The 13,216-nt window shown below is 38.1% G+C and overlaps 1 pseudogene; it reads left to right on the top strand.

Moving 5' to 3' along the window:
- Positions 1-11,610: 11,610 nt before the first annotated feature.
- Positions 11,611-13,216, top strand: part of LOC127204270 (40S ribosomal protein S17-like) — a 46,198-nt pseudogene continuing 44,592 nt past the window's right edge.

Genomic DNA, 13,216 nt, shown 5'->3' with positions numbered 1-13,216 from the left:
GCACACCTGGCAGTTCCCAAAATTAGCATTCAATGCCAAGGAATGTAGCCTTGTAAGTGATTTATGACTTTTAAAAATGAGAAACCACAAATTACTGAACTTCCAATTAGCATCTCTGATGAGGTCTAGAAACTGCACTGCTGCCATTTTAAAAAGCCACAACAGCCACAAACCCTAATGTGGAGTGACAGTCTAAGATGATGCTTATAGTAAGAGGTGTTAATATGGCATTATAACTGAACAAGACCATCATGAATTCTCCAGGTTAAATGTTGTTCCCGTGAATTATAGACGCTTTTACTGGTAAAATTATCCTGTGAGTCTGCTGAGCTACTGTGTTAAATCTGATCTTTCATTGAGAAAGAAGGAAAAAAAATGTCTCATGCAAGCAAGGCAACGAATGTTAAATGAGAACAAGAGCAGAGACAGAGAATCATTTATTTCCTTCCAACAACCAGAGGATTTGTGGATGTTTAACATGAACCACTGAAATGTGCACTGGCTAACATCCCTGGGAGAATTATTCTCTGCAGGCGTGCCTCATTAGCCTTGGCAACGGTCTGCTCTCTAAGTTCAGGAGAGGCTGGTGTGTGAGAAGAGATGATATGGAGGAGTGAAAAAAAAGTTCTGCCTTTGAAATTGGCTCAGTGAACCAATGAACGAAGAGTAGAGCTTGGAAGCCCAGCATCCACATAAGTGCCAGGTGGGCCTTTGCTGTCCCCCAGCCTCTGCGATTCTAGTACTCTGGAGGTAAAACCAGGAGAGTCCAGCAGAAATCTGGATAACCAGGTCAAGTGAAAGATCCTGCCTTAACATACAAGGTGGAGAGGGACGATGTAAGGCAGGCAGCGTCAATCTCGGGACTGTGTGTGTACATACGTATGTGTACCCACACACACGCCAACGTCAATATACACGTGCATGCAAGAGATACACACGTACAGATAAAAAAAAAAAAAAAAAAAAAAAAAAAAAAAAAAAGAAAGAAAAGAAAATGTCTTGTGGTACCAATGCTTTCAGAGATGTAAATGTCCTGACTGGCAAAGAGTCATTTATTTTTGCTGAAAAGAGAAAAAAATAGAATTATTAGCTATTTGGATTCTGTAATTAAATTAAAAGCTCCAAGTGACATTCATTGTTTCCATTTTCTGTCCCATGTGATTGACTCATGCTGAAGCAGACCTAAATTATTTATATTTTATTTATATTATATTATTTAAGACACGTCTTTTTTACGTGCATATATCTTTATGATAGCTGTTACACACAGCAATGCCACTGCCTCTTGTGCAAACTTCTCATCTTGTCACATGTCCTTAGAAAATGTCACAGCTTAAAAAATATTTTTGACAGTGTGTGTGTGGGGGCATGCCAAAATTCTTTATGTGAAAGAATGCTCTACCCTGGGGTGAAAGTAGGAGAGAGAGAGGAATGGGAGGATACCAGTGATGGGATAACAATTGAGTTGTAATCTGAATAAATAAATAAAATTTAAATTTAAAATAAAAAAGAAATAATGCTATAAATTAAAGAATTCAAGTAGATGTTTTGGAGTGGGTTACAGAACAGGCAAAGGCAACCCAGACCTGTGTGCATTGCTTGGTGACCAGTGACATCACTTGTGGCTTTGGGAAAATCAGCTTTTCTCTCATTATCACTGGGTCCCAGGGTATGCTTGTCTCAGATACATTCTGCCATGCCAGATACAAGGGTGTACATCTTTCTCAAGTTGGTTATATGGTCACCTAGTTCTTTGATGTATTTCACTTATTTGTTCAGGTAATGATTCTCAATGAAGTCTCATAAGTGGGGGTTGTTTTGGTCAGTGGTCAGTTTGTGCAGTAGTGACTGGTTCACACTCTTTTCCGAGCGCAGTGCACAGTCCATTGCATTCAGGCTGTCTTCTCGGGTATAATCATGGTCCGGCTTCTTGATAATTCTGCGGAAAGACGTGGCTACCTCCTTAGTTAGCACATCATCATCATCATAATCAGTTTCTCAGTATGGTCCCTCTCCCCCTGAGATTGGCTGAGAAAGTATTTGGAAAAGTTCTTCAGAGTACGTCATTCTGATCAAGTAGCGTCACGGACAGACAGACACAGGGGGCAGTCCGCTCCAGATATCTGGAGGTCAATGGCAGTCCTGATAGTAGCTCTGAAGAACCTGCAAGGGAGACTCGGCGGTCACTGCCCAAGGTGGTGGGGGCAAGAAACTGTGGAGACTCTGAAGCAGCAGTGGGAAATGGGGCTCTGGTCTGGAGCGGTTACCTGGGGTGGGTCGGTTTGAGCACATGGTTCTGTTCAAGAAATGTTGAAGCAGGAAACCACAGGGACTCGGGGCTGAGGATCTCTGGCCGTAAAGATATTTTAGGTTGGCACATAATATTGGTACATGTTTATGTGATGTTTTGATTCATGTATACAACTTCTCTTAGCTCTAAAACATATTACATAACTGAAGTTTTATAACGTCTGGGCAAGGGTATAAACTGTGTTCTTAGAAGTAGCTGCAAATAACACACAAAACCCACTAATGGGTGGGGAGTTTGTGCAAACAATATGATAGAAAACAGGTAATGCCAGGTATCTTTCAAATGCATCTGAACATAACTGTGCTAACCAGATATCTGGGTATCCGGCATGCATTCAAGGGATGATTCTGCTGTAAGGGGGAAGCTTGAAGACCATTTTCCTCATTAATAGGACTCGCGAATGCTGAATGTTGCAAACCAGTGGGGAAGGAAGGGCAGGATTGTGAAGAACACAGCACATGTGCTGCCATTCCCACTTCCCACATTCACAACAGCTGCTGCTGCTCTTTCCGGTGAGCTGAGATCTGGCCTCAGCATGCTTCAGCAGGCCTCATCGGCTCATTAGCAATGGCATCAAAAGCCTCACCTTTTCATCTCAGTGCAGGCTTCCATTCTCTCCTGAACAGCATGTGAGCTCCAAAGACCCTGGAGCAAAATTTATAAAAAATTGATGCATCTTTTCTTAAAGCTTCAAAAACTGCTTGGTTAAACCTTATATTACAGGAAAATATTTCCAACAATTATTCTAGGTTAATATGTTGATATGAATCTAGGAGAAACAAAATTTATATTGAATACTTTTGATTTGCCAAGAACTTAAATCTAAAAATGTTGAACATTTTTTTTTCTTCTCAGAACAACTATTCCAGGGAATAATAAGACATTTGACAAAATCCAAGAGTTCTTTATGATAAAAGTCCTAGAGAGATTAGAAATACAATTAGATATACATCAACATAATAAAGATAATTTATAGCAAGTCCATAGGCAACATCAATCTAAAGGGAGAGAAACTAGAAGCACTTCTCCTAGAATCTGGAACAAGACAAGTTTCTCCACCCTCTCCATACCTATTCAAGATAGCACTTGATGTCTTAGCTAGAGAAATAAAAGAACTGAAGGAGATCAAGGGGGTACAAATGGGAAGGGAAGAAGTCCTTTAAAGTATGTTTACTGCAGATGATATGGTAGTACTCATAAGTGACCCTAAAAACACCATCAGTAAATTCCTTCAGCTGATAAAAATATTTAGCAAAGTAGCAGACTACAAAATTAATACAGAAGAAAATCGGTAGTCCTCTTATATGTAAATAAGAAATAGACTGAGAAAGAAATCAGGTTTTCAGTGTCAAACAACATAAAATATATTGAGGTAGCTCTAACCAAACAAGTGAAAGCCTTGTATGAAAAAAAAGCTTTAAAGTCTTTGAAGAATAAACTAAAGAAGATATAAAAAGGAAATATCTCCTGTGCTCATGGATCCACAGAATTAATTCATTTAGTAAAAATGGCTATCCTATCAAAAGCAATCTACAGAGTCAATGTAATTCTTATCAAAATTCCAACATAATTTTCAACTTTATATGGAAACACACGCCACCGCCGCCGCCACCACCACCACCACCACCACCAACAACAACAACAGCAAAACAAAAATCCAAGATATCACCATCTCTGATCTCAAATTGTATTACAGAAATATAGTGATAAAAACAGCATGGTTCTGGCACAGAAAACAGACACATTGATCAATGGAATCAGAATGAAAACCTAGACATGAGTCCCTGTACCTATGGACACTTGGTTTTTTGACAAAGAATCCAGAAATACACACCAGGGGAAAGACAGCATCTCTCACACATGGTGCTGGTCAGACTGAGTGGCTTCATGTTGAAGAATGAAGATAGATCTATACCTATCACTCTGCACAACACTCAAATCTGAATGGATCCAATACCTCAACAACAACAAAACCAGATACACTGAACCTGATAAAACAAAAAGTGGAAAATATCCTTGAATTCATTGGCATAGGAAAAAAAGTTCTGAACAGAGCACAGAGCAGGCAGTGAGATAAACAATTAATAAATGGGACCTGGTGAAACTGAAAAGTCTCTGCACAGCAAAGGACACCTTCATTTGGACAAAACAGTAGCCTACAGAACAGGAAAATATTTTTACCAATTACACATCCAAGAGAAGGCAGATACCTAAAATACATAAACAAACAAACAAACAAACAAACATCCCAGACATCAAGAAAACAACATAATTTAAAATGAGCTAGACACAGATTATTCTCAATAAAGGAAACTCAAATGGCCGAGAAACACTTAAAGAAATATTCAATATATTTGGACATCAGGGAATTGCAAAACTACCTTGAGATTTCATTTTACACGAGTCTGAATAACCAAGATCAATAAAATATATGACAGCCCATGCTGGTGAGGATGTGGAGTAAAGGGAACATTCATCCAGGCTGAGGCAGCATGCAAGAGACCTGAATGGGTCTGTGAGAGATAGGGTCCTGTAGCTGAAAGGAGAGCTAGACACATGCCCAGAGCTAGCTCTAGTTAATAATCGCTTGCACTCTTAATGGTAGGCCTTATATCCAATAGTAGATGGCCAACAAAAAAATGGATTCAATAGCATCTTAGGAGTCTTTGACTCGTGTAGTGTCATAGAATTTTTTTTTTTTTAACTTTACAGGTCTTTTGTGTATATATTATGGTTTCTAGTTTTGTGTTTTAAGGAATTATTGAATATGCAAATATGTGTGTCTATATGTATTTCATGTGTTTTTCTTTGGCTCTTTTCTGTTTGTTTGCTTTGTCCTAATCTGATTTGTTTGTTTTTGTTGTTAGTCTATCTTATTTTATTATTATCATCCCTTAGATGCCTGCTTGCTTTCTAATGAGAGACCAAAGGGGTGTGGATAAGGGTGGGAGGAGAGGTGGAGAGGACCTGGGCAGAATTGGGGAACAGAAAACCATAATCAGAATATGTTGCATTAAAAAGATCTATTTTCAATAAAAGCAAAAATAATCCAATTTTTATTGTTGAAAAAACAGGGACCTTGAAAGATGAAATTACTCATCCAAATCTTGTATCCCTTCAGTAGCAGAGCCAGCATCCGACTCATTTTGTACATGCCTGCAGGGATCAGAGTTGCTTTTACAAAACCTGGAAGGCTTCATTTGTCTAAGGGCTTGTACACAGTATGTTTTCTAATTTGAGCTAGTAGAGTCTGAATAAGGACATGCATAAATCATTGCATCTGGCCTCATATCTTAGTCATGGCTTCATTCCTGTGATAGATCTGGACTGGGGAACTTATCTCTCCAATAGAGAGAAGTGTGATGCCAGACGGAAAAAAAAATAGTGCCTAGCAAAGGGCAATTTCTTTGCACCGATTTCTGACTATTTTTGTTTTATGCACGTCTACTTAAATATCAGAATTACCTGACTATTGTAAATGAAATTCCCTTCTGTAAGGTAAGGGATGTGTACCACTGGTATGCCGATGTTTTTGCACGTGGAGTCAAAGTTTTCTGCTACTGTTGACTTCTTTAGATAATGTGCATTGCTCTAAACTGGTTTTTGTAGTTGCCACATCTATTCCTAGAAACTAATCAGTTTTTAGCGACCTTTAAAATGTTACTTCCAAATTGTTTTTAGCTGTTATAAATGTTGATGTCATATTTGATGTATGAGTCACAAAGTAATGTTTTGACTCATGTACATAGCTTCTCTTAATTCTGAAAAATATTACATAAAGGAAAATTGAGAACATCTTGGGTAAGGGTATAGGCTGTGTTCTTATTGGTATCAAAACATGAACTTGTCTCTATGCCTGGTTGTGAATCATTTTGGATTTTTGACATATAAAACCAATAGTTTGTTAGGGTATGCTTACTTCTTTTCACACCCCTGTTATATTTTTCCAGCTCACGCAATTAGTTAGAACACACACACATGTTTTAAAAGTCACTGTGCACAATACCTTGTATTTATTAGTGGCATGCACTTGAGTACCATTGTGACTTCTGACTACAGTGTTGAATGATTCATAACCAAGTACATCAATAAATTCATCTTTTCTAAAGCAGTTTTGTGGTGAGAATTTCTGAGATGTATTCTTTGGGAACTGTGAAATTTGGTACACTATCATTGGTTGTATTCATTACATTCTGTAGTAGAGTGGAACCTGCAAACCAGAAGCCTTACTCCTTTCCTGATCTGGTGACTGTTCCTCATCTCCTGCTCCTTTCAGCGGCATCTCCTAGAGTCATCACTCACCTCTACTTAAGTGACTTGGTTGTTTTAGATTTTCTATGTAATGGAGACCATGCATTACCAATCTTCCTTTGATTGGCTCATTTTACTCAGTGTAGTGTTGTCCAATCCCACCCATATGTAGCATAAAGTACTCTTGAACTCCTGTTCCTCCTGTCACCTCCTCTCAGGCGCTGGGAATATTGGCATGTGCTGCCACACTCAGCTCCCCCATATGATTTTTCATACTAACTGTACTAAGTTATGTTTCGCCAAAAGGAGTTCGCTTTTCTATCTATCCCCTGCAAACCCCTATCTTTGTCTTGAAGTGGTATCTTCTTTGTGTGCTTTTGCATGTACACATGTGTGTGCAGATGCATGTGGAAGACAGGTATTGATGCTGTCTTCCCCAGTTGCTCTCCACTTCTTTTACTGAACCTGGATCTTCCTGATGTGGCTACACTTGGTTCTTGAGCTCTGGGAATTCTGCCTCTGCCTCCCTAGCGCTGGGATTACAGCATGCGCTGCTGCAAACAACTTTTCTCATTGGTACTGACAATCAACCTTGGGTCCTTATGCTTGCAAGGCAAGCACTTTACTGACTGAGGCGTCTCCTCAGCTCCCATCTTATTGTTTCAGCTTTAATTTCCCTGATGATTAGCACTGTGGAATATTTTTTTCAAATATCTGTTATGTGACTTCTATTAAGAAATATCTATTCATTTTTCTTTGCCAATTTTATAATTGGTTTGTCAGCTGACTATGGAAGAATTTCTGGTATATTGTAGATATTAATCCCTGTTTGGATGTTTGGCTTGCAAATCATTTCAGTCTGCGTGTTTTCTGGTTACATACTATTTATTCTAATAGTAGTCCCATTTGTCTGTTTTTAGTTTTAATTATTTGAGCTTTGGGGCTTGTATCTAAAATGAAACAAAATAAAAACTACTTAAGGTAATGTTTAGTTTTTCTTTCATGCTTTCCCCTCATAGTTTTTTTTTTAAATCTATACCTTTATTCCAATTTGAGTGGATTTTTCTTTATAGTATAACAGTCAAATTTAATTCCTTTCCATTTAGAACTCTAATTTTATAAACACTATTTATCAAGAACACTGATATTTTACCACTGTATATTCTTGTAATTTTTGTAAAAAAAGAAATCAATTGACCATATAGGTATTGGTTCATTTCTGGGCTCCATATTCTGTTTTATTGATCAATGCATCTCTTCTTATACCAGCAACACATTTTTATTGCTACTGCTGCTTTGTAGTATAATTTGAAATCAAATTATATAGCTGTATTCTTTTAAAACAGATTTATTTTTTATTGATATTCATGTGTGTGATGTGTGCCACATATGGAAGCATGACTGGAGAAGCTGGAAGAAGATGGTAGAATCCCCCTGGAGCTATAACTACAGGTAGTTGTGACCTGCTCAATATGGGTGCTGGGAATGAAGATACGTGCTCTTAACCGATGAGCCATCTCTCCAGCACCTCGCATGTTTTTGTTTTGTTTTGTTTTATAGCAATGTTGGTTCTGGCTGTATAGTTTTCGTAGTTCCATGTGAATCTTGAATAAAAAACTATTGAACATGAAAGTTTATTGACATTAATTGTCACAATCTATGAACACAAGTGTCTTGTCATTTATTTGTGTCTTTGATTCATTCAATGTTATTTTGTAGGTTTTATCGTATACATCATTTATCTGCTGGGGTAGTTTGTAGCTAGGTATTTTACTTATTGTTACACTCTGATATAAATACAATCATTCTTTTTGTTTCTTCTTAAATGGCTCATCATTAAGTACAAAATGCTACTGACTTTTGCATGTTAGTTTTGTATCCGGTCACTGTACTGTATTTGTCTGTTAATTCTGATAGGTGTTTGGTAGCGTTTTAAGGGTTTTCCACACTTTACATCTTGTTGTTAGCAGTCAGTGATCGTTTCACTTTTACTTTCCTTGATGGGTGCCTTTTGTTTCTTTCTCCTGCCTGATTGCTCTTGCAAAAGACTTCTAACATAGGGTATCAAGTCTCTTCTTGATAACCTGCTATCCTTCCTCTGAGTGCCACCAGGCCTCCCCATTCAGGGACGTGGTCAAATATGAGGCACCAGAGTACATGTGAAAGTCAGTCCCCACTCTCCACTCAATTGTGGAGAATGTCCTGTCCTTTGATATCCTATGAGCATATACAGAGGGAGGAAGTCCCCCTCAGTTACAGTCATAGGGAAAGGGAGTAAGGGGAAAATGGGAAGGAGGGAGGAATGAGGGGATATAAGGGAGGGGATAACCATTGGGATGTAATATGAATAAATTAATAAAATAAAATTTAAAAAATAGTATAAATGTGTATATAAAAATATTTAATAAAAATCATTTTAAAAAGGTGAAAAAAAAAAAGACTTCTAACAGTGCTGAACAAGTGTGAGAAATGAGAGTTCTTTGTGACTTTGGCTTTTTACCAGTGAATATGCTGTGCACTGTAGATCTATTATAGCTGTGCTAGTTTTCATCTGTTAAGTATGGCAATTCTGTTTTAACTTTAGTGTCTGTATTCTCAAGACATCTTTCCTTCTCATTTCTGTTAAAGCCCTTCTGAGACTACAGTACCAATCTACAAGACAAGATGTACCCCGTCCCCCCACTTCCTGTGCAATAGTGGTGTGACTGCTAGAGGGATAATCAACTGCTCTCTGATTAGATTTAAAGTGCATACCACAGTTGGAAACTCATGCATGGCACTGTAAACCTGGTCAAGATCTCATGGTTGAGGATGGCGTAGACCTGGGGGCAGGGACAACCTCCTACTTCTGTTTTGCTAAAAGGACATGATTCCAAACTACCTGTTAAATATTGATGTTTGTGCTCATATATTCGTGCTGCTTCTCAACCTTGGTCAGAGACACCTCCATTTACAGTGGGTGACACTTAATTCAGAGACTTATAACTGGTCAGAGTGTTCAGAACAAGGGAGTGTTAAGTGCCCATCACTAAATAGGACATCTATGACAACCCTTCCAGAGCTCAGGGAACACTGCAGAAGATGGGGGGGAAAATGTCTGTAGAGCCAGAGGATAGAGAGGAGTGCTGTGAAACACTGTGGTGCACACTGTACTCATGAAATCACAGCAAATGCAGATTTCTGCACAAGATGGGCCCACACATTAAATTTGATCGTGATTGGTAAAGGGCTCTTGATGTTTTACTCCTCCCAGGAGAGCTACAGGCAGTTAACAATTTCTGGGTGAGGGGAAGTCACTTTCTTCAGTGTTTTAGCCACTAGTAAGTTGTCTGTACTCTAATAAACAGGACCCACCCAAGCTCATTCAAGCAACTCTAAATTAAACACAGCGGTTCATAACAACAACAAAGCAAAAGAAAAGAAAAGAAAAGTAGCAAAAAGCCATAAAAAAATAGATGGGAAACTTGTTAGGAAGAAGAAGGAGTCTAGCAGGAGTGGGAGGAGGGAGAGAGGGCAGTGGGCTGTGGACATAATCAGACTGTAGATGTGTATGAAAGAATAATAAAAATTACAGCTTAAGAAGAAAACTTTTTCTCATACTTTACATATATTTTATATTTACTTTTACTTTTTCATCTTTGCTGAGTTTAGTTTGAGGCCAAGCAGAGCAATTCTAGGCTGAGAGAGAAGCCAGATTAAGTAAGTCAGCTGGGAGAAGAGTTTGAGCCAGAACAGCTGAGTTGAACCAGCCAGCCCAGAGCTCAGAAAGAACAAGAAAGGGTGAGCTCATTAAGCCTTAAGGCTCAGAGGCTGAACATATTCTAGGCTTAGGTTAGATTGTATGGAGGCTATAAACTTCCAGGACTGGGCCTAGTTTATCAGAAGGAGGCAGTGAACCTATGAGACAACTGAGTCAGAACAATGCAAGTTACTTTTACACATCTTGTGTTTGATTTTCAATATTTTGTACTAACTTAGCTCTAGGCCAGATCACAGCTTCCATGAGTTCAATTATGTCTGATATTAAATCTGTTGAGTTCTAAATTTTAGTCATCTTGTTTTCCTGGTTTACAATTTCCATTTAAAATTGCATTGAACTTTACTTTCTTGTATACATTAATAATCACAAGTACTTTAAGTTAATGGGAGACTGTCCCAGTATTCGTGTCTTCTTGCATCTTGTTGTATTACTGTGGAGAGTGGGGGTATTTCTTCCTCTGTAGGTTATGGATGGGTTTTCATTGGCTAGAGATGGTTCTCCAATTCTGTGTTCAGTAACTGAGAGATGGACGGTGAGGAGAAACTAGGATGACTTGAAGCACTTCACACTCTGTGTGGTGGCACTTCTTACTTCTTCATGACTTCTAAAATGAAAATATTCACTATAACAAATAAAGGCCTGAGGTATTTCCCAGGATCCCTTTTCTAAATAAGTCCTGAATTCCACTGTTTGTTCTCCCAATAACCTGAGATTTTAAAACCTTATAGTTTTCGGTTGGTTCTTCTCTCAACATCTTACCTGTTGAGCTTACTCAGCAAATGGCTTCACTGGGTGATTGTGTTGAGTACTGAGTGCACTTTCCATGTGTGCCACTCTTTCTATTCTGGCTGCCTTAGCAGCCCAAACCCAGACTCCAATGACTCCTCTGCCAGCCCGTGTTTGTTTTCCAAGCCTGTAGCATTCTTTTCTGAGAATTGTCAAATGCCCTGAGAGAAGAAGTAATGTAAAGAAAATTGAGTTTATAATAATATACTTTTCACCTGTCTGGCTTTCATACCCTCATGTCCTGGTTGACTTATTTTTCTGCAAGTCCTTCAAATAAAGTTTTATTTTGTATTTTGTTCAGTTTTTACTGTTGTTTTTAGTAAGTGTGCTGGGCTTCTCAGAGCAGTAGGCATATTGCATATTCTTTTCCATAAATGTGTTGGCTAACGATGGGAATCTAAGCATTTGTTTGGTTCTTAAACATTCTACATTACAGGACTCTTCATTTTTTTTTTTCCAGGAACAAAAGACAACAGTCTTGGAACTGAGCCTATAACTCGAGATGGCCTTGCTCAGCGGTCCTGTCGTGAACACCACCCGATGGCAGCAGCAGCATGAAGGTATGCCTTTAATGCTCCCAGTTTGATTTTTCATACTTATCTCTTCTCAGGGAATTCCAAGAGCCATTCTTTCCAAATCCACACATAAGGTACACATAAGGTCTCAGTTTCTACTTCAGGACATGTATTGACACTTTGTTTTATATAAGAGTATTGTCCAACAGATACTAGAAATCAGGATTGTGGTGTGAGTTGTGAGTTGTGGTATATATTGTGTTGCTGTTCTGGGTCTGAGCACAATACTTACCTCCTATTGTAAATGTGCTGTGTCCCATATCGTAGACTGTGCTTTTCATAGAGCATTTTTATTCATCTTCCCAACTCTTGTCTGTCTTCTGTCTTCTGTTCACAAATAACAGGATGATCACAATCTGTAGTCAATCTGTCGCTAAGATCTCACTTTAAATTTCTTTTCTAAAAAATGAGTTTCACTGATTGAGAGATTTTTTCAACAGAAAGGAATTTTTCCTACATTTGGTTTAGATATGAATTGTGTCTCACAGACTTATATACTGGTGGTGTTATTTTGAGAGAGCTAGAATTATAGTTCATAGGGCCTAGCTGGGGGAAAAATGTCACTGTGTATGTACTGTTTGGGGCTTCATCCTCCCCTTGGACTTCTCCTTGTTTCTTGGCCACAGTGCAACATGCAGCAGCTCTGCTCTCCTACATTCTCATGAAGTGAGGAGCCACCAAGGTAAACACTGAGATCTCCTAAACCCTCAGCCCAAATAGATTATTCCTTAAATCATTTCTCTCTTACATAATTGTTAAAGGGAGAAAAGCCTGACTAATCTGGCTAGGCTGCTTTTGGATGCTTGGCATTTAACTGTATTGGCTATTGCTTGCGTCCTATGCACACATTAATTATCAAGATGATATGTAATTATGTGCTTTGTAGTTTAGCATTTATTTTTCTCTTCATTTCTGTAGAGTTCAAGTCCATTTTGAGTACAAGTTTTATATTTAGGACTTGGATTTGCATTTTTCATCATAGCAATTTTCAAATATGTATGATATTTAGATTGTTGTATTTATGCCATACTAGATATAATAAATCATTTTGTATGCTTTTACATTATAGACTTCAGTGTTTGTGGTGTTTTAAATAACACCAGTCAGGTTTGGAATCACTTGTTCTTCCATATCCTAGTAGCTAATTATTAATAATGTTGTAAACTTAACTCAATTACTGTGCAAGGTAACAATGAATTGCATACCCCATGAAGAACATGTTATGAATATCTTATTGCAGTGAATAAGCCAAATCAAGTCATCATAAATTTTGATGACTTCCATAAAGAACTATTTAGATTTTGAAAACACAGTTGTATATTACCTTATCATATGCATACTTTACCAGGCTTTATGTTAGGACAGAGAAGAGACTGGACATGGTATGTACTTTAATGTGGTGTCATGAGAGCCTGTCCACAGTTACAGGAAAGCGTGCTGTGATTTACCTATTAAACGCTATCATACTTAGAAGTGAAATGAAGAAACACACACTTTGACGCAAACTTCTTAATAAAACATTTCATTTTCAAA

This window comes from Acomys russatus, chromosome 20, assembly GCF_903995435.1.
Source record: "Acomys russatus chromosome 20, mAcoRus1.1, whole genome shotgun sequence".
NCBI lineage: Eukaryota > Metazoa > Chordata > Mammalia > Rodentia > Muridae > Acomys > Acomys russatus.
The sequence above is the reverse complement of the archived record's forward strand: the minus strand, read 5'-3'. Positions and strand labels throughout refer to the sequence as shown.